Consider the following 26,017-nt stretch of genomic DNA (forward strand, 5'->3'; position numbering starts at 1 on the left):
GTTCTGTTGAAAGTATTCCTGCAATCTAACCAGTACCCCCCCCCCCCACCCATCAATTTTAACCAAAATGGATTAAGCTTCCAGCCTGGACGTCTATTACATGCCACTCTCTGCAAACCCAGTGTCACCAATACAGGAGTATGATCAGACAGAGAACGAGGTAAGTATTTTACATCTTTAACATAGGATAACAACCTATTATTTCCCAAACATAAATCAATCCGAGATAAGGAATTATGAGAAGCAGAGTAACATGAATATTGTTGCAGGTTTGGCTTCCGGAGCCTCCAAAGGTCTAGCAGGTCCAACTTCCTCAAAAACTGACCAAATGTGGTAAGACCTGGAGAAAGGGTCGTAGTAGCCACTGGGAATTTATCTAATGTCGGATCAAGATAATTATTAAAATCACCCATGACGACCAAAGGAGCCTCCGGATCATGAACCGAAAACTCCAGAGCCAACCGAAACACTGTACTTAGAGAAGGGAGGCGGAACATAGATTGCAATGACAATACATAAAATACCATACAGTTTACAATACAATCATACATATCGTCCCTCTTTGTCTATTTCTGACTTAATACATTCAAATGGCACACTTCTATGAACCAGGATACTGACACTCCTAGAATAAGAGGGAAACGTGGAATGAAACGCCTGTGCAACCAATGCCCGTTTAAGTAAGTGAACAGAATCAGGTAATAAATGCGTTTCTTGCAGGCACACTAAAGCAGGTAAACGATCCTGCAAGGCATTAAAGATGGCATAGCGTTTAGTAGCATCATTCAAACCCCAAACATTCCACGTCAGAAGATTAACCGTCCCCGCCATAAAGACACACCAAAAATAGCAAATGTCTCACCCTGTTACCATAACCCACCCCCACCCCTGAACATACCCAACAAGACACAAAAAAATATAAGACAGCATTTTCAGCCTCCGAAATGCGAAGGCGGGGGGTATTAAAATATAGCCCCAGCCAAAAAACTGGTAGTGTAACCAATACGAATCTCCAAATTAACCAGCATCCAGAAGAAGGAGACACCAAAATAGCAATAGACTACCCTGAACTGCATTGCTGTCTGTAAGAACCATGTGTGATGTACAACAAGACAGCATACAAAAAGAAAAGGGAAAACAGACAGTTCTCCCACAATCTGTAGGAAAATAACTAACAGATTCACATTTTACAAGTGCGCAACAGACATAAGTAAATATGTATAAACAAAGAAAACAAATTTTTTTTTCGTAAAAGTAAACAGTTACAGCAGAGTGGTCCAGCAATCAGCACAGAATCTTGCAGTAGTAGACAAGTTGGAACTGACTAGCCACAGTCTCAAACAAAAAAGGCACATTCCAAGGCCAAGCGGAAGTAGAGGATCTTCAAGTGTCGCCTCCATCATCTCGTCGCAGACGCCTCTCATGGTGTTATATCCAGGACATGGCCTCCGGCGGAGTAGCAAAAAAAATGAGTCTGACCCAGTGCCGCCACACAAAGCTTGGCCGGGTATATCATACCATATGCGACATTCAAATTGCGTAGTTTACGCTTAACTTCCAGAAACTTTGCTCTCCTTCTTTGCACTTCTGCGGAATAATCAGGATAAATAGACACATTCGAGCCGTTGATAGTAAGATCTGTATGATCTCTAGCATTACGAAGCACCATGTCGCTGTCCTTGAAATGCAGCAATTTAATTAAGATCGGCCGGGGTGTAGCCCTAGGTGGCAAAGCCCTGGTGGGGACCCGGTGAGCCCTTTCAATAGCAAATAACGGCGTCAAATTATCTCGACCAATTTTTTCCTGGAGCCACTTTTAAAAAAAATTGATCAGGATTAGTTCCTTCAGCTCTTTCAGGGACACCCACCAAGCGGATATTATTACGGCGTGATCTATTTTCTAAATCATCCGTCTTCACCCTTAAGGACGCAATCTCCTGGGCTTGTTGTCTGGCGTCTCTCACCACAGGAGACACAGTATCCTCCAACTCTGACACCCGACCTTCCATTGCAGTCGTGCGCTCCGTCACTTTCTGTATATCGTGCTTGCTAATAGCCAAAGATTCCATAATGCCCCCACTTGCATCTGAAGGGCACACAGAGCAGAATTACATCGAGTGGCCACCATAAACACATCTTTGAGCGTAGATTCAGGACTACCATCAGGCTGAGTAGAAGTCCCTGGTAATGAAACAGTAGCTGAGGATGGCAGTCCCCGTTCAGCATCCGAAATATCGGGGCAGTCCCCTCCAGCTCCACATGGGCAAGTGAGGTGCCAAGTACAGGGAAAATGGAAGACCCACTCTGTGAAGGGGTAGGTGATGAATGAGCAAACTGCGCATGGCGAGCAGCAATTTCTCGAGCGTATCTGGTCGTTTGGGCTCTCTCACTGATACAGCGCCATCTTGGGTGGCCTTCTCCCTTGCTCCCTGGCCACCTTTACTCTTCTTGGATATATTATCAGCCGATAAGATAGTCTGTATAAAGCTAGGACCACACTGAGGGCTTAATTTAGGCACTATGTAGCTACGTCGTGTTCGTGGCTCCAAAGATAGTCTGGATATCATGTACTCACGATACCTGGTGATCCCAGCACCAGAAAGTCCTGCACACGACCTCCGCTACATCCGGCAGCGCAGCTACCACACGGCTGCAAGATGGCATCCGGCAACTCTACCGGCCCAGGAAGACGGGGCAAACAGCACACCCGACCGGCAAGTAAGCCCTGAATCTCCTCACACCACGGTCCCAGACGACTCCTACAGCCAACCACCTTCAAACGGACCACTCAAAGTATTATCAGGTAGGTTTAACCAGGATAATTCAGGATGGCTGGCGGGAGCTCCTGTAACACACGTCCGGCTACATGAAAGGCTAGGCCATGCCCCCCACTTTTCCCTATTTAACTCAGTTGGATGTGCCATAAATTGTGCCTCTGATTCAGAAGCTACTACATTTATGTGTCTCAGATGTTTATTTTTATCTCTTTTTTAATTTTAGCGACTTGCTTCAGAACAACCCCTCTAAGAAACTATTTCATTGTATCCCATAATACCTCTAGATCCGAATATGGTTTGTTAGCTGCAAGAAACTCTTGTAACTCACTCATTACCCCCTCGTGTTGATCCATAATATCCAACCAAAATGGTTTAAATTTATACACGGTCAAACTTCTTTTTTTTAAATTAATAAAATCCAGAATAAGCGGCACATGATCTGATAAACCCCTCAGGCCATATCTAACCTCGTTTATCAATGACAGCCCCAAATCATTACAGATAAAAAAAAATGTATCCAAGACATACTTGCCTCTGCCCAACTTAGTTCATTCAATAGCCCAGAAAACTTGAATGACCCTGTTTCTTGCCTATTCGCCGATACCCTGTCCAAATTCAGATCCAGAACCTTGTTAAAATCGCCTGACATAAGCAATGGGCACCTAGGCCTTTCCTCTGCGAACTACTTTAAAGTAATCAGAGGGCCGCAAGATGAGCCGGGGGAGATACACTGAGGCCAAAATACATCTAATACCTTCAAGTATACAATATAAAAAAACAGGACAGCTCTATGGATTAGTATACAAACCCCAATTGAGAAGGAGGAAAAAAAGGAATTAGACCCATATGCCATGCATTTCTTACAGACATACGATCTAGATTCTTCAGTTAAATGAATTTACTGAAAAAAAATAATTGCTGGTTGGAATTGATTACAGAACTGGAATACTGCAAGGTGTTAAGCCAATCTCCTAACCCTCTCCTATTCCATGATACTAACTATAGCATTCTTTCTTATATTAAAAAAAAACACCCACTTCTGTCCAATCCGCTCAGACACGAACCCACCTCCCATTGTGCAATTGTGTGCTGCCACCACACATTAGAACTCTTATCCTATTATACCCTCACTTCTCCCCCCTGCTTAAGAGTTACTATACAGAATCAACATCTACGCTCCCTAACTACTGCCCGTTGAAAATGTAACCCCTTTGGGACGAAGCCATTTTTTTATTTTTCAGTTTCGTTTTTCACTCCCTGCCATCCAAGAGCCATAACTTTTATATTTTTCCATCAATAGAGTGGTGTGATGTTTTTTGTTTTTTTTTAGCGGGAGGAGTTGTAATTTCTATTGGTAGCATTGAAAGTACCATAAAATGTACTTGGAAACTAAAAAAAAATTATTTGCAGGCTGAAATTGTAAAACAAATTGCTATTCCTCGATTGTTTTTTGGGTTTCGTTTTTACGGCGTTTACCGTGCGGTAAAAACGACAACTTAACTTTATTCTGTGGCTCAATACAATTACGGTGATACCAAATTTATGTACGTTTTTCTATTTGAATACTTTTAAAGAAAAAACTTTTTAGAAAAAAATGCTGATCACTTTATATTACATATTTTTTGAGAGCTAAGTTGACCAAAAAGCAGAGATTTTTATTTTTACAGCGTTCACTGTGCGTGTTAAAGAGGCTCTGTCACCAGATTTTGCAACCCCTATCTGCTATTGCAGCAGATAGGCGCTGCAATGTAGATTACAGTAACGTTTTTATTTTTAAAAAACGAGCATTTTTGGCCAAGTTATGACCATTTTCGTATTTATGCAAATTAGGCTTGCAAAAGTACAACTGGGCGTGTTGAAAAGTAAAAGTACAACTGGGCGTGTATTATGTGCGTACATCGGGGCGTGTTTACTACTTTTAATAGCTGGGCGTTCTGAAGAGAAGTATCATCCACTTCTCTTCAGAACGCCCAGCTTCTGACAGTGCAGATCTGTGACGTCACTCACAGGTCCTGCATCGTGTCGGCACCAGAGGCTACAGATGATTCTGCAGCAGCATTGGCGTTTGCAGGTAAGTCGATGTAGCTACTTACCTGCAAACGCTGATGCTGCTGCAGAATCAACTGTAGCCTCTGGTGCCGACACGATGCAGGACCTGTGAGTGACGTCACAGATCTGCACTGCCAGAAGCTGGGCGTTCTGAAGAGAAGTGGATGATACTTCTCTTCAGAACGCCCAGCTATTAAAAGTAGTAAACACGCCCCGATGTACGCACATAATACACGCCCAGTTGTACTTTTACTTTTCAACACGCCCAGTTGTACTTTTGCAAGCCTCATTTGCATAAATACGAAAATGGTCATAACTTGGCCAAAAATGCTCGTTTTTTAAAAATAAAAACGTTACTGTAATCTACATTGCAGCGCCTATCTGCTGCAATAGCAGATAGGGGTTGCAAAATCTGGTGACAGAGCCTCTTTAAATAATGCTATGTTGTAATAGTTCAGACATTTATGGGCACAGCGATACAAATTTTGTTTACTTTTTAATTTTTTACATTACTTTAGAGCAAAAATGGGAAAATGTTTTACTTTCTGGAACTTTTATATTTTTTTTCAATACTAAAACTTAGTTTCACTTTATTTTACACAGTTTATTAGTCCCTCTAGGGGACTTGAACCAGCGATCGTTGGATACTAATGTACTGCAGTGTATAGTCATTTTTAAAGGCTTCTGTTAAGGCCTGCCACAGTCAGTGAAGGCAGTCCTGGGGGTCTTCATTAGACCCTTGGGCTGCCATGACAACCATAGTCACCCCCCCCCCGATCCCGTTGCGTGGGGGGGTGATCTGGCCGCCCCCCTATTTTCTATGCCTCAGATGCTGCGGTCACCATTGACCGCAGCATTCGCTGTTCCTGCTCGTTAGTCCCGGGTGTCAGCTGTAAAACAAAGCTGACACCCACAGCGTATGGAGCACGCTCAGCGCGTTAGCGTGCTGCATACATCACCCCACGCACACGGACGTAATAGCACGTCAAAGTGCACAAAGGGGTTAACGGGAGTCAAGCAAATCACTAGTTTTATTTGCATTTGCCCTCCCAAACCACTCTTAACCCGTTAATGACCGCCAATACGCCTTTTCACGGCGGCCACTAATGGGCTTTATTCTGCTGCATAAGCCTTTTTACGGCGCTGCATCAGAATAAACAAACAGAGCAGGGAGCTGTCAAATCTCCCTGCTCTCAGCTGCCAGATGTAGCTGAAAGATGGGGGCGTCCCTGCTCGAACGTGTGAGATCGATATAAGTATCGATCTCACCTGTTTAACCCCTCAGATGCGGCGCTCAATAGCGTGCGCCGCATCGGAGTTGTTTTGGAGAGAGGGAGGGAGCTCCCTCTCATCCCACCGACACCCGGTGATAAGATCTGTGTCTGTGATCTGTGTCTGTGTCTCCGATGGCAGCCGGGGCCTAATAAAGGCCCCCAGGTCTGCCTGTAGTGAATGCCTACTAGGTCATGCCAGAGGCATGTCCTAGCAGATACCTGTCTGTTTTAAATGGACAGGCAATAATAAACTGCAATACAAAAGTATTGCAGTGTCTTATAATAGCGATCGGATAATCACATATTAAAGTCCCCCAGTGGGACTAGTAAAAAAGTAAAAAAAAAGTTAATTAAAAAAAAAAGAAAAACCCACTTTTTCCCGTTACAAACTGCTTTACTATTAAAAAAATAAAGTAAAAAAGTTACGCATATTTGGTATTGCCGCGTCCGTAACGCTCCCGACTATAAAGATATTACATTATTTAACCCGCACAGTGAACGCTGTAAAAAATGCTGTTTTCTGTGAATCCGGACTTAAAAAAAATGGGATAAAAAGTGAACAAAAATTTCGCATCTACTCCAAAATGGTACCAATAAAAACTACAAGTCTTCCCGCAAAAAAAAAGCCCTCATACAACTGCATCGGCAGAACAATAAAGAAGTTATGGCTCTTCAAATATGGAGACACAAAAACAAATAATTTTGAAAAAAAAGCGTTTTTACTGTGTAAAAGTAGTAAAACTTCTGTTTTTTTTCTATTCCCCCCCAAATAAAAGTTAATAAAAGTTAATCAAGAAATAATATTTACCTCTAAATGGTGCTATTAAAAAATACAACTTGTCCCGCAAAAAAACAAGACCTTACACAGCTATGTCGACGGAAAAATAAAAAAGTTATAGCTCTTGGAATGCGACGATGGAAATACGTAAAAAATACCTTGGTCATTAAAGTTTAAAATAGGCTGGTCATTAAGGGGTTAAACGTGCTGAAAAACAGTAGGATATTGAATATTTGCATCTCTCATAATAAGAGGCCCGTTTCTTCTGCGTTTATGGTGCATAGTTCGCATAAATATTTATCTTGCAGCCATTATAGACTAGACCATAATTTTTCCTGTCTTTCCTTAGTTTAGTGTCTATCAGGGGCGTGGCCTGATAGCGCAAGGAGGAAGACGTGTACCTGCTGTGCTCCTCTGCACCGAAGGCTAAACCGGCTCAACTAATCCTATAACCTGCACAAGTCGGGACTCACCCTCGGTATTCTGGAGATTGAGGAAAATCCTGTGACGGGAGAACTTCACATGCCATCCTGTCTCCCAACAGAGCCGACACAGACACGCCACGAGCCTTCCACATACAGTGGACCCATCCTGTCGCTGACTTCCTCTGTCCAGTGTCGGGCACATCTCTGAGGTGAGGAATCTACCTACCCTCCATTTGTGTCCATTGTTCTTCCCTGAGAGGAACACGTGCCTACTTCCTCGGCTGGGCCCTCTTTCCTCCGTTGGCCATCTTGAAATCAAAGGCTGCACGCTGAACAGACATAGCGCTGCCCTACAAACAACACTCCAGAGAAATAGTGTGGATGTTGTCCCCTCTCTGCTGGTAATAACAGCAACAGGAGAGTCTGGGAATTGTTCATGGGAAAACTAATGCAGTCCCCACTCACTTTAACCTCAAAATCAGACTGTGTTTGGGACTTATAATGCCCTGTCAAAGGTGATCTTCTATGGTCATTCTGAGATGGTTTGAGTGCTCATATTAAACATAATGGGAGGTACCTCCATAAAGAACACTAAGGTTAAACCATCCAAACTCATAATTTCTATAACCCCTCATCCCCCCAAAAAGAAGTGAAAAGACTAATTTCTCTTCCACCATCTTCTCCCACTCCTTCGTCCTAGCCTGATTCAATGAACAATGATATTCTGGATGACATTGATTCTCAACCCGCTTCAGAAGTCAGAATGAAACAACTTCTGAACTCTCTAAGAGATTCATTTCAATCAGATTTTAGAGAAGTTATGGGGGAATTACGATGTGACATACAATCTATTGCCGCAAGAACAGATCATAAAATGGAAGATTTTGCGAAATCTTAAAACCTGCTCATCGATGCAAACTCTATTTTAGACGAAGAGGTTCTGCGGCTCTCTAACAAAGTGTTGGATTTGGAAGACCGTTCCAGTAGGAACATTGTTCGTATTAGAGGAAATCCTAGTAAGTTTCTCCAGACCTCCTGTCTCAATATCTCCCTAACCTGATGGCAATAGACCTACCTCATAAATCTACTTTGGATCTCACGAATGACAGGATTCACCAGATCCCAAAACCCCATCATATTGCTTCGCACCTTCCTAGAGATACGATTGCCTGCATCCATTTTTTTGGTGTAAAGGATAAATACCTCAGAGCATAAAAAACCTCTTCTGAGCTGCTGGAACGCTTCAAAGATATTTCTCTTTACCCTAATATGTCTGCAGCGACTACAGTATGAGGAGACGCAAAGAATTTGCTCTGTTCACTTAAATTGCAGGAAAACAATAAAAGGTGATGATCACAGCTCACCTCATCACCTTTCCTGCACAGTGACCTCTGCACAAGTCACAGAGCATGCTTAGAAAACTCTCCCATAGAAATCAAAGAGTCATCTCCAGACTATTATTTCCTGCGGTTCATGTGGCTGCTGTATAGCATATCTCTAAATAATGTTTGCAATAGCTCACGCAAGATAACTGCCCCCATAAAAATTTACAGAAAATAGAATAAAAAATCTACAACCGGAAAATAAAAATAAAAAATAGAAAAATATGTATCAATATTTAGATTTATTAGTAAACCAACATATAAGCGACACATTACTTTTAACCCCTTAATGATCAAGCCACATTTTTCAAATCTGTCAAGTCTTAATTCATCAGAAAATAATTCTGTAATAGTTTTGAATAGCCAAGTAATTCTGATTGTTTTTTCGTCACAAGTTTGACATTATTTAGGTGGTAAAATAAATAAAACATTTTTTTTGTAAAAATGTCTATTTTTATCTGCAATATGTACATACACACTGTACACATTTTTTTAATTAAATATATATTTTACCCTATTTTGGCAGCACTACATTTTGACCTATTTAAGAGTTAGTTAAGATTTTAAACATTTAAGAATTTTATAAATTTCTAAGTACATTTTGTTTTCACAGGCTCAGGCCTCATGCACACGACCGTATTTTTTCCCACCCGTAAATACTGGCGTAAATACGGGTCCGGTGTCACACGTATTCGACCCGTTTTGCACCAGTATTTACGGACCCGTGCCCGTAAATATGGGTCCGGTGTCATCCGTATTCCACCCGTATTTACGGGCACGTTTTTGGCGGTCAAAATAGCACTGCACTAATCGGCAGCCCCTTCTCTCTATCAGTGCAGGATAGAGAGAAGGGACAGCCCTTTCTGTAATAAAAGTTAAAGAAATTCATACTTACCCGGCCGTTGTCTTGGTGACGCGTCCCTCTCTTCACATCCAGCCCGACATCCCTGGATGACGTGGCAGTCCATGTGACCGCTGCAGCCTGTGATTGACCTGTGATTGGCTGCAGTGGTCACATGGGCTGAAACGTCATCCAGGGACGGCCAGGACGTCGGGCCGGATGTCGAGAGGGACGCGTCACCAAGGCAACGGCCGGGAGACCGGACTGGAGGAAGCAGGAAGTTCTCGGTAAGTATGAACGTCTTTTATTTTTATTTTTTACAGGTTGCTCTTTATTCTGATCGGTAGTCACTGTCCAGGGTGCTGAAAGAGTTACTGCCGATCAGTTAACTCTTTCAGCTCCCTGGACAGTGACTATTTACTGACGTCGCTTAGCAACGCTGCCGTAATGACGGGTGCACACATGTAGCCACCCGTCATTACGGGAGCTCCATAGACTTCTATGGACTGTCCGTGCCGTTATTACGGCCTGAAATAGGACATGTTCTATCTTTTTTAACGGCACGGGCACCTTCCCGTAAGAAAACGGGAAGGTACCCGTGGCCAATAGAAGTCTATGAGCCCGTTATTACGGGTCGTAATTACGACCCGTAATAACGGGAGTTTTTACGGTCGTGTGCATGAGGTGTCAGAATGATGGAAACCATCATAAATTACCCCATTTTGAAAACCAGACTCCTTTATGTATTTATTAAGGGTTGTTGTAAGTTTTTTAACCCCACAGTTTTTTTGTAAGAATTTATGCGAAGCAAGTGAAAAAAATAACATTTCACTTTTTTCACAAATGTGTCATTTTAACGACAGATTTCTTTGTAAAGTGAACATGATAATAAAGAAACACACCCAAAAATATATCACCCTCTTTCACCTATGTTCAAAAATACCCCCATTGTGGCCCTAATGCCCTGCTTGGACACACGTCAGTGCCCAAAAGGAAGGGAGCACCCAGCGGCTCAAGACACCTATTTTGCTTGAAAATGTTTCAGGCCCCACTGCACATTCAGAGAGGCATTGAGCTCCCAGAACTATAGAAATGCCCCATAGATTACCCTATTTAGAAAATGAGACCCATTGAGGTATTTATCTAGGGGTGCAGAGAGTACTTTGACCCCACAGGTTTTGCAAGAATTAATGCAAAGCAGGTAAAAAAAAATTACCTATTTTTTTCACAAATGTGTTTATTTAAAGACCGTTTTTTTGTAAAGTGCACATGGAAATAAAGAAACGTACCCCAAAATGTATCACCCTGTTTCTCCTGTGTTCAAAAATATTCCCATTGTTGCTCCAATCTGCTTACTGGACACACAACTGGGCCTAAAATGGAGGAAGCACTCTTTGGCTTTTAGTACACAACAGAATGGATTCCAGGCCCCAATCCAATGTTTTTAGATGCATTATTCTGACAGAACTATAGAAATCCCAAAGAAATTCCCACTTTTTAAAAAAAATACAGCCCTTAAGGTATTCATCTAGGGGTGTAGTAAGCATGCTGAATGAAATTTTTTTATAGGAGGAAATAATGGAAATTATCCCAGAGAATATGGGTATATATTGTGTAAAGGGAAGTGTCCCCTTTCAATGGAGATGGAGGGGGGATATGTGTAGTGTATATATATATATATATATATATATATATATATATATATATATATAAAATATCTATATCTTGATGTCCCAGGAGACAGGTCTGTAGATTCACAGACTTGGTCATAGGAATCTACTCAAAAGAAGCCAATGACAATTACTCATTGTCCTGATTTGATTAGCAGAGAGCGAGACGGGAGATACTGCCTTTGATCTCCTGTCCCCTTACTCAGCAGGGGACCAGGGAGGTAATTGGGGATGTATCTTGTGATGCACTCGTGTACCATAGGACATCCCCACTGATTAACTTACCTCCCTTCCCCCTCGAGATTCTGGGGGGGGGGGGAAAGATTCCCACTGCTTGCCCCGTCCTCACCAGGTAATGAGATTCCATGGGGGGAGCCATAAACCCATGTCTCCCCCCTTGCACATGTATGAGCATGTGATGTCGCACAGATGTGCACGGGAGGGTTTAAAAGGACAAAATGTCCCACACTCTGTTTCCTGCTCCCCGGCTCCACCAACGGACACCTCCACTCCTGGTCTCCTCTTCCCTCGTGGTCTCCTCTTCCCTGGCTCACTGCTCCACCGATGTTCTCCACTCCACCAACAATCCCCTGGACAACGAGCACCAAGTATCTTCTCCGCCTACACAACGAGCTAATACCTATACCTCCCCAGTAACCCTTTCCTGCAACCCCCACATTACCTGCACCCCTACCTGAACATTCCCATACCTGTGGTTAACCCTTTCATCCCTAGCAACACTTCCCATCTGGAGTAACCCCTGAGTCCCTGTTAATCCTTGCTGGCCTAAGTAACCCTTGCAGTAACCTTTACTGTCCCTGTTAAACCTTGATGTCCCTGTTAACACTTGCTGCCCTAAGTAACCCTTACAGTAACCGTTGCTGTCCCAGAGCTAACCCTTGTTTACCAGCATATCCCCTGGTACACGTTGTTAACCCCTTTTTACCTGATTAACCCTTAGTGTACAGGGATAGTTATTGCTAGGAGGGAGTGGGACAGAAATAGTGAGCGTGTATTGTATTGTAACTGTATTCATATGTATGTTTAGGTAAGTGGGTGGTGGTATAACATAGGATTGTAACACCATGTTGAAACTGTACTACATATAGTGTGAGTATACTCAGTATATATTAACTTGTTATATGTACTGGGGTATACGGATAATATACGGTGACCAGTTACTGTGTTCTGTGTATGGTGTATTTTATATGTAGAAGTGTGAATATTGTTAGTAATAAATATTACCTTTTATTCACTATACAATTGTATTTACTGTACGGTCTTATTCCCTTGAGTAGCAGCAAAATAATTAGATCAACGTTAGTATAAGTAAAAGGTAGGGGAACTAGGCATAACCCTAGTTACCCTGATTATAAAGGAGGTAATAGTGGATGACACAAGAAGGTGAACCCCGCTATTATCCTAGCCCTTTAACATATTGTTTTCTTCTAATTTTTGATACATTTTTACATTAAATAGGAGAAAAAAATATCTGTAAATCTGAGACCGTATTAGAAAAATGTTGCATTGTTATCTTTGGGGGCCATACAGAAGAATAGCAATACTATGTTCTCATAAGGGTGGCGTGTGACTAAAAATGCATTTGCTTGTCCATATGACTGTCTTGCTAACAAAGCAGTTGTCCCACATTTGTGTCACTCTGATGCCGTTGTGAAAACCATTCTAGTCTTATATATAATAAATTATAGCAGAAAAAATAAACTGTATTAGAGTGAAGGGCAATATATAAAAAAATTGAGGAAAATTTATCAATCTATGCGGCAAACTCGAGTTCGTTCACGAGATGAAAAACACCTATGGTGCTATAATGACAAGTTATTTTTCATAGTGACTGGTCATATAGCGTCTCGTTATCCCCATCGATCCCAATATAAGGGACGAACATGCCAAGTAACGTGTTACACCATAAAAGCCCCGTGCCCGGCAAAGTAGGAACCGCTATGTGCACAAAACAGCCATTCACCTACTGAATAGATAAAGGAGCAGTGTCCCAAACCATATACAGGAACAGTAAAGGATCAAATAATGTCAGTATTTCTAGAAGCATTATCTGGTGCAAAAGGTCCTGCAAAAAACAGAATGTAATAAAGCCTGTAGTGTATTGATAAGGAACAGTTTAATTATTAGTGATCCTCCAAATAAAATAAAAAATATCATGCCTGTATTACCAAACAGTAATATGAATAAAAATAACAGTTGTGTGTGGCAGGACATAGTAGTAAGAACATTCAACAGAAACAAAATTATCAAAAATATAAAAGAGGTAAAATTATTTTCACTGTCTGAAAAAAATACCCTCTACTACCTCTCCCAAAATAATTTCTCCCCACTTGAAAAGCCCACAAACTAAAATAAAAATATATATTTAAAATTAGTTCCTAACACCCTCCCCCCCATTTTGGCATTTTCTAAATAAAATTAGTAATTGTAAACTGTGTTGTATGTTTCAAAACAGGGGTAGTTGCAGCGGTCTGGTTGAGATGGGCAAATGGGCCTGTAACATAGACTATCCCTCCTCCTTTCATGCTTACTACAATCCCGGCACCTTTTTTGATATGCTTGGGTCTCGGTGGAAGGGACAGGGTGTAGAAAGTGGCGCTCTGCAAGTCTTTTCACATACTCAGACTCGTAGGGTTGTGTAGGGGGGGGGGGGTGGAGTCAAATAGGAGATACTCAATAACCTCCTCCTGGAAATGGAGAAAGGTGAATGTTCCATGGTATTTTTAATAAAGTACAAACCAATTATAGGTAGCAATCTGAATTAGAAAGACTGCTACCTTTCTGTAACAGGCCCTGGTCTTACGCTTCACTAAATAAGGTTGAAGCACCTTGTCCGAGAGATCTACACCCCCAATACATTTATTGTAATCTGTCACACAGACAGGCTTACGCTTTTCAGTGGTGGCCCTCCTCTTTCTAACTGTCACCGTGGTGACCGCTTGCCGAGTGAACAAGATACAGACATCTTTCGTGTCATTCCACTTCACTGCAAGTAACTTCTTTCTTGCCAGTGCGAATGATGCCCCCTGTCAAGACGTCTGGACACCAACTGTTTTGGGAATCCCAGCCTGTTTTTATGGACTGTCCCGCAGGGCCCTGTATTTGCAGCATGGAGGGATTTAAAAAGTGGGACACTGCTTCAAAATTTGTAGACGTGGTACCCTTGGTGCAGGATTGGCACCATTAGGTCCAAAACAATTTTGCCTGATCTGCCAATTGTCTCTGGGCAGCATGGGGGATTCATTTGACAGTCTTTGCCTACATAAAAAACCACAGGTGTACCCCGTTGTGCTCTTGCACACCTTTTATAGTTTAATACCATATTTGGCTTGTTTGGAGGGAGTGAACTGACAGAATGAAAGACAGCATTTATTTCTAATCAGTGATTCATCCACTCTTAAATTTTGATCTGGGGTATATGAATTAAGAAAAGATTCTTGTAGGTGGGAAATTAAAAGTCTCAATTTATTAAGGCGATAATAGCCTGGCTAATTTCTTTGGGGGACTTGGGAGTTATCCGTAAAATGCATGAAGCACATTATGGATTCAAATCAGTGTCGGGACAGGACTGCTGCAAATACAGGGGTAGTGTGGACAGCTCTTGATGCACAGTAAAGGCAGCTAGTTGTTTTTTTGACCAACCCCATATTAAGAGTTAGGCCTAAAAAAAAATTAAGCTCAGGGACACTAGGTGAGGTCCATGATGAGTAGAGGGATATTGGTTTTTGTGCAATAAAATGTCTTGCATAAGTATTTGTCTGTTGGACAACCAACTCCAGGATTTGGTCACTAAAAAATAAGTGTAAGAAGTCAATAAGGGTAAAATTAGCAACATCCACTTTTATTCCTGGTGTTGCTGACAGTTGCGGTTCTTGGGGGGAAAATTAAATCGCGGGATCCCACATTACGGGAGGGACGGCACCGCCAGGCCCTGCACCACTAGTTATATTATCACTAAATTCAATATATGGGTTCCTCTAAAAAACAAATGGTATCACAGAATAGGAACTCAAATACTCAAGGTAAATCCAATGATATACAAATACACTTGACACCACCAGGGCTGATTCAATAACCAATCCACAACTATCACCCGGAGTATCTAGAACAAATGTGTCTCAAGGTGGCGTGGTACTATACACCACTTATGGATAACTCCAGGGATCCCCAAAAAAAATTCTCCCCCACAATTTTTTTTTTGCATACAGCGATAACACTAATACTTTTTGGCCCAATGCGTTTCTCCAACTTCGTTGGTTCATCAGGGCACAATACTGAGCAATATGTAAATATTTGAAAAACTGTGAAGGTACAGATACATAAAGAATAAATTTGCTCATATTGCCACTTTGTGCCAGATTACGATTCAAGACTCCAGAGAGAGTAAGGATGATAATTGGCTGAGAAAGAAACAGACAGTTGGAGAAGTTAATTTTACAAAGCATGCTGGTTTGTAGCAGCTGAAGATAGAGGATTGGAATTCCACATCGTCAGCAATAACTTCCTTTGGATGCATGGTGCAAATGTGCCAACATTAGCATGTATATGCGAAAACTATTTTTTTAAGTATTTATTGGCTACACTAAGTGTATGGGGAAAAAATATATTTTTTTGTATCCCTGGAGTATATCCATAGGTGGTGTATGGTACCCCGCCACCTAGAGACACATTTGTTCTGGATACTCCAGGTGATAATTGTGGATTGATTATTGAATCAGCCCTGCTGGTGTCAGGGTTTTTTGTATATCAATGGATTTACTATCACGTAGGGTCCGTGGAACCACAGGGCCATTCCGCCTTGGCGGTATGGCAGCTGGCCAACAGGGCACAGGTCAGAGTCTATAGTTCATATAGGGTACCTGTGGCATGTGGTATATAGCACAGCACGGCAACAGCTCAACACGGCACTAGATCACGATACAGGTTACAGGATACAGGAACAGGGAACACTGGGAGCAGAAAACACTAGGGGACCATTTGGAAGACAAACTTAGGATACGACAACAACGCTCAGGCGTGGGAGGAAGGGTCTGAGACCTTATAGCCCAGGGTGCTCAGAGAGCAATCAGCACAATCTCCCACGTGCGTGCACTCTGGCTTCTTGAGTCTTGACTGAGCTCGCGAGTGCACCCTGGTGGTCACTGTGGAACAGGACAGTCGTATGTGCAAACATCTCTGGAGAGAAGGGCGTCGACTGGATGGAAGGAGTTCGTGGTCAGCGACCACGAACGTTACATTTACCTTGAGTACTTTAGACCTATAATTAATAAAGGTTATGTTTTATGAAGAGTTCCTGTTCCCTGCACCACTTGGCCCTGCATCTGGGGTAGCGAGAGCGATGACTAATTCTACCACCATAGGGCTACGGGGTCCAGTGGTAGAACCTCTGAAGCAGTGTCGATGTCACTACCTGAACTGCCGGAGCATAGCAAGGTGTACGCTTATTCCGCAGTAAACATTCTCGAAGCCATTATTATTAGAAAAAACTTCCCATAAAAAACTCAACCTGCCTAACACCAATAATCTGATGACCCTATAATCAGTAACCGTTAGGATACCAACTTTTTTTTAATGTTTTTGTTTCTGCGTTTTTTTAATTTTCTTTTTTTCAACCTAAGAAAAAAAAAAGATAACCTGCCTATCATTAGGTAAATAAATAGTAATTATGAAACCAGCACAAAAAGATTACGTAAAACTTGCTAAAACCAGATAATAACCAGAAAACAGAGATAAAAAAAAAGTACTGACCACTTGTGTGCTCACACTTATCAGGAGATCAGGCGGCAGAAACTGGTTGATCAGGGGGCACAAACTGGGTGATCAAGAGGCACAGATTGAAGAATTTGTGGTGTTTTTTAAACTTATACAGCTTATGATTTGAATGTAGTGTCTCTCCTCTCACAGATCAACTACGGTGAGGGGCAAGGAAGACATAGCCCATGTCCTGGCTGTGTTTTCTAAACATACTGACATAGATCACTGTGATCGGTATATCACAGTGATCATGCCATCAGGGACCACTGAGATTGGTTCCTTACTATTAGCCATATGCTGCCACAGGCAGCATTAGCAATGTATAGACATCGTGCGCCATTTTGCTTCATCAGGGACGGGAGGGTGATAAGGGAGTTCTGGCCCTAATTTTCACTATTTCGCTCTCCTCTTACAGAATATATAATGTGAAAGGAGAGAGAACTTATTTTTTAAACTGCCGTAGTGTTTTAGATGATCGCCGCTATTCAGTAAATGATGGCTACCACGTGACCGAGGACCGGACAAAACAATCCTCGGTCGGTACTTCAAGGCCTCAGCTACCTCTGGTAGCTGACAAAAGAGAGTTAAAGCGCCTCCCAGGGGCGCCATCTTATGCCAAAGAGCTGCCGTGAAAAGGCAGAGCTTTGGCATAAGTACCCTTAATGGCCACTGTTAAAACACATATGGGCGGTCATTAAGGGGTTAAAGGAGGTGGTCTTCAGAAAAACAAACTTATTGTATAATAAAGTATCAGTAAGGGTTTATAAGAGATTGGGTTATAAGCATAGGTTTTTAAAAAGAGAAACAATATCAATGTTTTCTCTCAGGAGGCGAGTTCTAAATTGAACCTTGGATTTAAAGTAAAGTACTTGCTTTGATATGGTTCCACATAAAATGTGTGTAAATGGTTTAATAACTGGATATATATATATAAATATATATATATATATATATATTATATATATATATATATACACATACACAGTGAAGGAAATAAGTATTTGATCCCTTGCTGATTTTGTAAGTTTGCCCACTGTCAAAGTCGTGAACAGTCTAGAATTTTTAGGCTAGGTTAATTTTACCAGTGAGAGATAGATTATATAAAAAAAAACAGAAAATCACATAGTCAAAATTATATATATTTATTTGCATCGTGCACAGAGAAATAAGTATTTGATCCCCTACCAACCATTAAGAGTTCAGCCTCCTCCAGAGCAGTTACACGCTCCAAATCAACTTGGTGCCTGCATTAAAGACAGCTGTCTTAAATGGTCACCTGTATAAAAGACTCCTGTCCACAGACTCAATTAATCAGTCTGACTCTAACCTCTACAACATGGGCAAGACCAAAGAGCTTTCTAAGGATGTCAGGGACAAGATCATAGACCTGCACAAGGCTAGAATGGGCTACAAAACCATAAGTAAGACGCTGGATGAGAAGGAGACAACTGTTGGTGCAATAGTAAGAAAATGGAAGACATACAAAATGACTGTCAATCGACATCGATCTGGGGCTCCATGCAAAATCTCACCTCGTGGGGTATCCTTGATCCTGAGGAAGGTGAGAGCTCAGCCGAAAACTACACGGGGGGAACTTGTTAATGATCTCAAGGCAACTGGGACCACAGTCACCAAGAAAACCATTGGTAACACATTACGCCGTAATGGATTAAAATCCTGCAGTGCCCGCAAGGTCCCCCTGCTCAAGAAGGCACATGTATAGGCCCGTCTGAAGTTTTCAAATGAACATCTGGATGATTCTGAGAGTGATTCGGAGAAGGTGCTGTGGTCAGATGAGACTAAAATTGAGCTCTTTGGCATTAACTCAACTCGCCGTGTTTGGAGGAAGAGAAATGCTGCCTATGACCTAAAGAACACCGTCCCCACTGTCAAGCATGGAGGTGGAAACATTATGTTTTGGGGGTGTTTCTCTGCTAAGGGCACAGGACTACTTCACCGCATCAATGGGAGAATGGATGGAGCCATGTACTGTCAAATCCTGAGTGACAATCTCCTTCCCTCCACCAGGACATTAAAAATGGCTCGTGGCTGGGTCTTCCAGCACGACAATGACCCAAAACATACAGCCAAGGCAACAAAGGAGTGGCTCAAAAAGAAGCACATTAAGGTCATGGAGTGGCCTAGCCAGTCTCCAGACCTTAATCCCATCGAAAACTTATGGAGGGAGCTGAAGATCTCAGTTGCCAAGCGACAGCCTCGAAATCTTAATGATTTACAGATGATCTGCAAAGAGGAGTGGGCCAAAATTCCATCTAACATGTGTGCAAACCTCATCATCAACTACAAAATAGTCTGACTGCTGTGCTTGCCAACAAGGGTTTTGCCACCAAGTATTAAGTCTTGTTTGCCAAATATATATATATATATATATATATATACACACACACACATATATATAAATATATATATATACATACCTGTTATATATTTTCAAAAGCTTGTTTGAAGCCCAATTTTTCATTGGTTTAAAATGGACACACATCTAATACACCGCCTGACAAATATGTCAACACAGGATCGGATCAAGCAGCATTTGGCTTGGAAAGACAAGGAAGAACAACTGATGAAATAAAATCGCCAAGAAAGACAAGAAAGAACAATTGATGAAATAGATCGATTCCAAACTGGACGTAATACATCAGTAGCAACGAGGCTGTATGGCCAATTTTGGACTTTCCAATTCACGACGCTATCCGACGGTAGTTCATCTCAACGTCCACTTGGAAAATGGACAGAGAGTCTACTTCACCGAGGAAACTGCTGCACAACAAGTTTTGCAGCCCAAAGACACCACGCTGACAGCATTCTTCAAGCTTTGCCAACAAGGTTACTTTGCAATGACAATCCTGTACTGCGATGTTCTAAAAGTATTATATGTGGAATAAATCTACAAGAGTTTCAAGCGAAGAGTCCAATGAACACCAGTTGAAGGTCATGTTGGAATCAAGTCAAGTGATGCTCTTGGCAGAGTCTACACAGTGAACCCAAACAACCACGAGTGCTTCTTCCTCCGGTTGCTTCTTCACACAGTAGAAGGACCGACATCGTTTGTTAGCCTCAAGACTGTTGGCGACCATGTTTGTACAACCTATCGGCAAGCATGTCAAGAAAGGGGACTACTTGAGAGTGATTCTCAATGGGACAAGACTTTAGAGGAAGTAGCAACCTGCCAATTACCAGCAAGCTTACAAAACCTATTTGCTGTCATACTCACAACATGTGGACTATCCAAGCCACTTGAACTGTGGGAAAGGTACAAAGAGCACCTCTCGGAGGATGTTCTTATGCAAGCACGACGGCAAAACCCGGGACTCCAATTGGACAGCTGTACTCTGCAAATGTTCAACATGTCATTGATCCTACTTGAAGAAAAGACCGTCATGATGGTTGGAAAGAGATTTGAGCAACTGGGACTTCCCGCAACGGAAGGGAACAACGTTGAAAGACATGGACGGGAATTACTTAGAGAAACAAGCTATGACATGAGCAATCTGGAGACTTATCTTGCAACGAATTAACCTCTTTTGGTTGCTGACCAAACGGCGGCGTACAATCAGATCTTGGACATGGTTGTGAAAAACACCAGTGGTATTGTCTTCTTGGATGCTCCTGGCGGAACAGGAAAGACGTTTGTCATAAATCTGTTGTTGGCAAAGATCCGACAACAATCCAGGATTGCTCTGGCTGTTGCTTCCTCTGGCATTGCGGCAACATTGCTTGATGGTGGCAGAACTGCCCATTCAGAGTTCAAATTACCGCTCAACTTGACTCGAGATGCGTCTCCTGTTTGTAACATCAGCAAAGGTACTAGTGTGGCAAATGTCCTGCAAGAATGTTTGATGATTGTCTGGGATGAATGCACGATGGCACACAAGTTGGCACTTGAAGCTCTGGATCGAACTCTGCAGGACTTGCGTGGAAACAATACAGTCATGGGAGGTGTCGTCTTGGTGTTGGCCGGTGATTTCCGTCAGACATTGCCTATTGTTCCAAAGGGAACACCAGCAGACAAATCGAAAGCTTGGTTGAAGCAGTCAGTGTTGTGGAGGCATGTGAAGAAGATGAGTCTGACTACCAATATGCAAGTTCATCTGCATGGAGATGCCACAGCTTGTGAGTTTGCCAGCAGATTACTAAATCTGGGGAATGGAGATGTTCAAGTTGACAATGGGACAAATCTGATAAACTTCCATGATGATTTCGGAAATTTTCCCAAGTCGGTGGAAGAGCTTACAAACAGTGTCTTTCCCAACATCGCCTTCAACTACAGAGATTATGAATGGTTATCTCAACGGGCAATACTGGCTCCAAAGAATGATTCTGTCAACGCCATAAAGCAGCAAATTCAAATGACTATGCCAGGTCAAGAAAAGCTGTACAAGTCCACCGACACAGTTATTGACCCCGATCAGGCGGTGTACTATCCGACAGAATTTCTCAACTCTCTCTCGAGCCGCCTGGCTTACCTGCCCATCGATTGATGTTGACGGTTGGCTCACCAATCATGCTGTTGAGAAACATTAACGCTCCGAAACTTTGCAACGGGACTAGGCTGTGTGTCAAGAAGTTGATGGATAAAGTCATCGAGGCCACCATACTAACATGATGTGCCAAGGGGGAAGTTGTCTTTATTCCTTGCATTCCCACGCTCCAAATTATGTTCCTTTCGAGTTCAAGCGGCAACTGTTCCCTTAACACCTAGCCTTCACAATGACAATTAACAAGGTTCAAGGTCAATCCCTGAAAGTGGCAGGAATACACCTTCAAAGTCCCTGTTTTTCCCATGGGCAACTATATGTTGCTTGCTCCAGAGTCAGCACTGGAAAGAATCTCTACATCTTGGCACCGGATCAAAAGACAAAAAACATTGTTTACAAGAAAGCGTTGGAATAGAAACATGCAATCCTAAATCAACACTATATAAATCTGTAATGAATATATTGCTTTATTTAATTTCTTTTATGCTTCCAATAACATTATTTACACTCTCTAGCAATTAAATTCATATCGAGAGGTAGCAATTAAATTCGTACTGAGAGGTATTTAAATAGTGAGCTTTTACTCTATCTATACCGTAAGTCAACCTCCCGAGCAACGCCGGGTATAAAAGCTAGTATATATATATATATATATATATACATACATACATACACTACCGTTCAAAAGTTTAGGGTCACTTAGAAATTTCCTTATTTTTTAAAGAAAAGCACAGTTTTTTTCAATGAAGATAACATTAAATTAATCAAAAATACACTCTATACATTGTTAATGTGCTAAATGACTATTCTAGCTGCAAACGTCTGGTTTTTAATGCAATATCTACATAGGTGTATAGAGCCCCATTTCCAGCAACCATCACTCCAGTGTTCTAATGGTACATTGTGTTTGCTAACTGTGTTAGAAGGCTAATGGATGATTAGAAAACACTTGAAAACCCTTGTGCAATTATGTTAGCACCGCTGTAAACAGTTTTGCTGTTTAGAGGAGCTATAAAACTGACCTTCCTTTGAGCTAGTTGAGAATCTGGAGCATTACATTTGTGGGTTCGATTAAACTCTCAAAATGGCTAGAAAAAGACAGCTTTCATGTGAAACTCGACAGTCTATTCTTGTTCTTAGAAATGAAGGCTATTCCATGCGAGAAATTGCCAAGAAACTAAAGATTTCCTACAACGGTGTGTACTACTCCCTTCAGAGGACAGCACAAACAGGCTCTAACCAGAGTAGAAAGAGAAGTGGGAGGCCCCGCTGCACAACTGAGCAACAAGACAAGTACATTAGAGTCTCTAGTTTAAGAAATAGACGCCCCACAGGTCCTCAACTGGCAGCTTCATTAAATAGTACCCGCAAAACGCCAGTGTCAACGTCTACAGTGAAGAGGCGACTCCGGGATGCTGGCCTTTAGGGCAGAGTGGCAAAGAAAAAGCCATATCTGAGACTGGCGAATAAAAGGAAAAGATTAATATGGGCAAAAGCACACAGACATTGGACAGAGGAAGATTGGAAAAAAGTGTTATGGACAGACGAATCAAAGTTTGAGGTGTTTGGATCACACAGAAGAACATTTGTGAGACGCAGAACAACTGAAAAGATGCTGGAGGAGTGCCTGACGCCATCTGTCAAGCATGGTGGAGGTAATGTGATGGTCTGGGGTTGATTTGGTGCTGGTAAAGTGGGAGATTTGTACAAGATAAAAGGGATTTTGAATAAGGAAGGCTATCACTCCATTTTGCAACGCCATGCCATACCCTGTGGACAACGCTTGATTGGAGCCAATTTCATCCTACAACAGGACAATGACCCAAAGAACACCTCCAAATTATGCAAGAACTATTTAGGGAAGAAGCAGGCAGCTGGTATTCTATCTGTAATGGAGTGGCCAGCGCAGTCACCAGATCTCAACCCCATAGAGCTGTTGTGGGAGCAGCTTGACCGTATGGTACGCAAGAAGTGCCCATCAAGCCAATCCAACTTGTGGGAGGGACTTCAGGAAGCATGGGGTGAAATTTCTCCCGATTACCTCAGCAAATTAACAGCTAGAATGCAAAGGTCTGCAATGCTGTAATTGCTGCAAATGGAGCATTCTTTGACAAACGCAAAGTTTGAAGGAGAAAATTATTATTTCAAATAAAAATCATTATTTCTAACCTTGTAAATGTCTTGACTATATTTTCTAGTCATTTTGCAACTCATTTGATAAATATAAGTGTGAGTTTTCATGGAAAACACAAAATTGTCTGGGTGACCCCAAACTTTTGAACGGTAGTTTTATATATATATATATATATATATATATATATATATACACACACACACACACACATTGTCACGCTGGGTGTGTGGACCCACTGGGCCATACCGCCTTAACGGTATAGCAGCTGGCCAACAGGGTAAAAGTCAAAGTCAATAGTTCAGATAGATGTACCTGTGGTACCTCTGACAGTAGTGAAGACCGGATCGCATGGGACATTGGCAGTAGGCGGACACCAGGTGTGGTGTAACTAGGAAGGCGTAGTACACAGCACGACTCGACTCCAACTCTAAATGACACTTGATCGAGAATAGCACGGGACACAGCATACAGGTAGCAGGAACGGGAACACTGGGAACTAGGAAACACTAAAGGGACCATTTGCAGAGACTAACATAGGTAAACGACAACAATGCTCAGGCATGCAGGAAGGGAAAGGGGTCTTCTTATAGCCCAAGGTGCTCATGGCCTAGTTTGGTTCTTTAATTCAGGTGCGCGTTGGCCCTTTAGGAGCGGACCCTGCGGGACACAGCAGAGTGAAGCAGAAGTGAGCACTCACTGATCCATGGCTGCGGCCGTCAGGAGGCGAGTACACCTGATGGCCCGTGGCCATGGGTATTACAGTATCCCCCCTCTTATGCCCCCTCCTCTTGGGACCAGAGCGAGAGAGAAACTTCTTCAGGAGGGTAGGAGCATTGAGGTTCTCCTCTGGCTCCCAGGACCTCTCTTCAGGACCAAATTCCCTCCAATCCACCAAATAAAAGGTTCTTGCACCCACTCTCTTGGTGTCCAGGATCTCCTTAACCTCAAATGTATCTGATGAACTGCTGGCAGCCACTGCAGGACTAGGAACCTTGGAGTAGAGGTTCAGGACCACAGGCTTCAGAAGGGAGACATGGAAGGAGGCAGCCGAAGCTTGTAGGAGACAGGGTTGATCTGTTGCAAGATCTCGAAGGGTCAGAGGAACCTGGGAGCAAACTTGTTTGATGACACCCTCAGCCGTATATCTCTCGAGGACAGCCAGACCTTGGTACCTGGGAGAAACTGGGGATGTTCTCTTCTCCTTGTGTCTGCCTTACAATTCATGCGGTCGACCGCCAGCAGAATGGAGGATCGGGTCTGCTGCCAGATCTGCAGGAAGTCCTTAAAAGCAGAATCAGCTGCGGGAACCTCGGACATAACGGATACCGGGAGAGGAATTCATGGGTGTTCACCGTAGACAATGAAGAAAGGTGTAGTTCTTGTGGACTCACTTGTATGATTATTGTACGAGAACTCGGCCCAAGGAAGAAGCTGCACCCAGTCATCATGCTGCTTGGAAATGAAGTGTCGTAGGTAGTTCTCCATGATCTGATTGATCCTCTCGACTTGACCTTTGGACTGGTGATGGTAGGCTGAGGAAAAGTCCAACTTTACATTGAGAAGTTTACAGAGGGCTCTCCAGAACCTTAAGGTGAACTGAACCCCCTGATCAGACACGATATGCCGTGGCAAGCCATGCAGGTGGAAGATGTGATGGATGAAGAGGTTGGCCAGTCCAACAGCAGAAGATAGACTAGTCAGCGGAACGAAGTGAGCCATCTTCGAATATCGGTCCACCACCACCCGCAGAGGGAGGCAGATCAGTAACAAAGTCCATTGCTATATGTTGCCAGGTAGCATCGGGCACATGCAGCAGCTGGAGCAGGCCAGCAGGTTCGGAGTGAGCAACCTTGTTAGCTGCGCACACTGAGCAGGACGAAACAAAGTCCATAATGTCCTTCGGCAGCGTGGGCCAACAGAAATTATGGGCAATGAGGTCTCGGGCCTTACGGGTACCTGGGTGACCTGCCAATCTGGAGCTGTGTCCCCAGCGGAGGATTCTCCCTCTGTCTGCCAGGCGCAGAAAAGTCCTCCCCGGAGGGATGTCTCTAACTTACAGGGGGTTGACAGAGACAATGCAACACGGATCAATAATATTTTGTGGAGACTCCATGGTGTCCTCTATCTCAAACGACCTGAATAAGGCATCGGCCCTCATATTCTTGTCGGCCGGATGGTAGTGGAGCTCAAACTGGAACCGAGCAAAGAAGAGCGACCACCTAGCATGGCGAGGGTTCAGCCGTTGGGCCGTCTGGAGATCGGTGAGATTCTTGTGGTCAGTGAATATCAGGGTGGGATGTACTGCGACCTCTAGTAGATTCCTCCACTCCTCCAGGGCGAATTTGACGGCCAGTAACTCCCTATCCCCAATCGAGTAGTTGCGTTCCACTGAAGAGAAGGAGTTCAGAGTAAT

The 26,017-nt window shown here is 42.8% G+C and overlaps 1 protein-coding gene across 4 annotated transcripts in view; it reads right to left on the reverse strand.

Annotated features, from left to right (window-relative positions):
- DCAF6 (DDB1 and CUL4 associated factor 6) overlaps window positions 1–26,017 on the reverse strand; it is a 712,682-nt gene that overhangs the window by 289,285 nt on the left and 397,380 nt on the right. The gene's annotated exons all lie outside the window — the stretch shown is intronic.

The sequence above is a fragment of the Rhinoderma darwinii genome, chromosome 2 (assembly GCF_050947455.1).
Source record: "Rhinoderma darwinii isolate aRhiDar2 chromosome 2, aRhiDar2.hap1, whole genome shotgun sequence".
Lineage (NCBI taxonomy): Eukaryota > Metazoa > Chordata > Amphibia > Anura > Rhinodermatidae > Rhinoderma > Rhinoderma darwinii.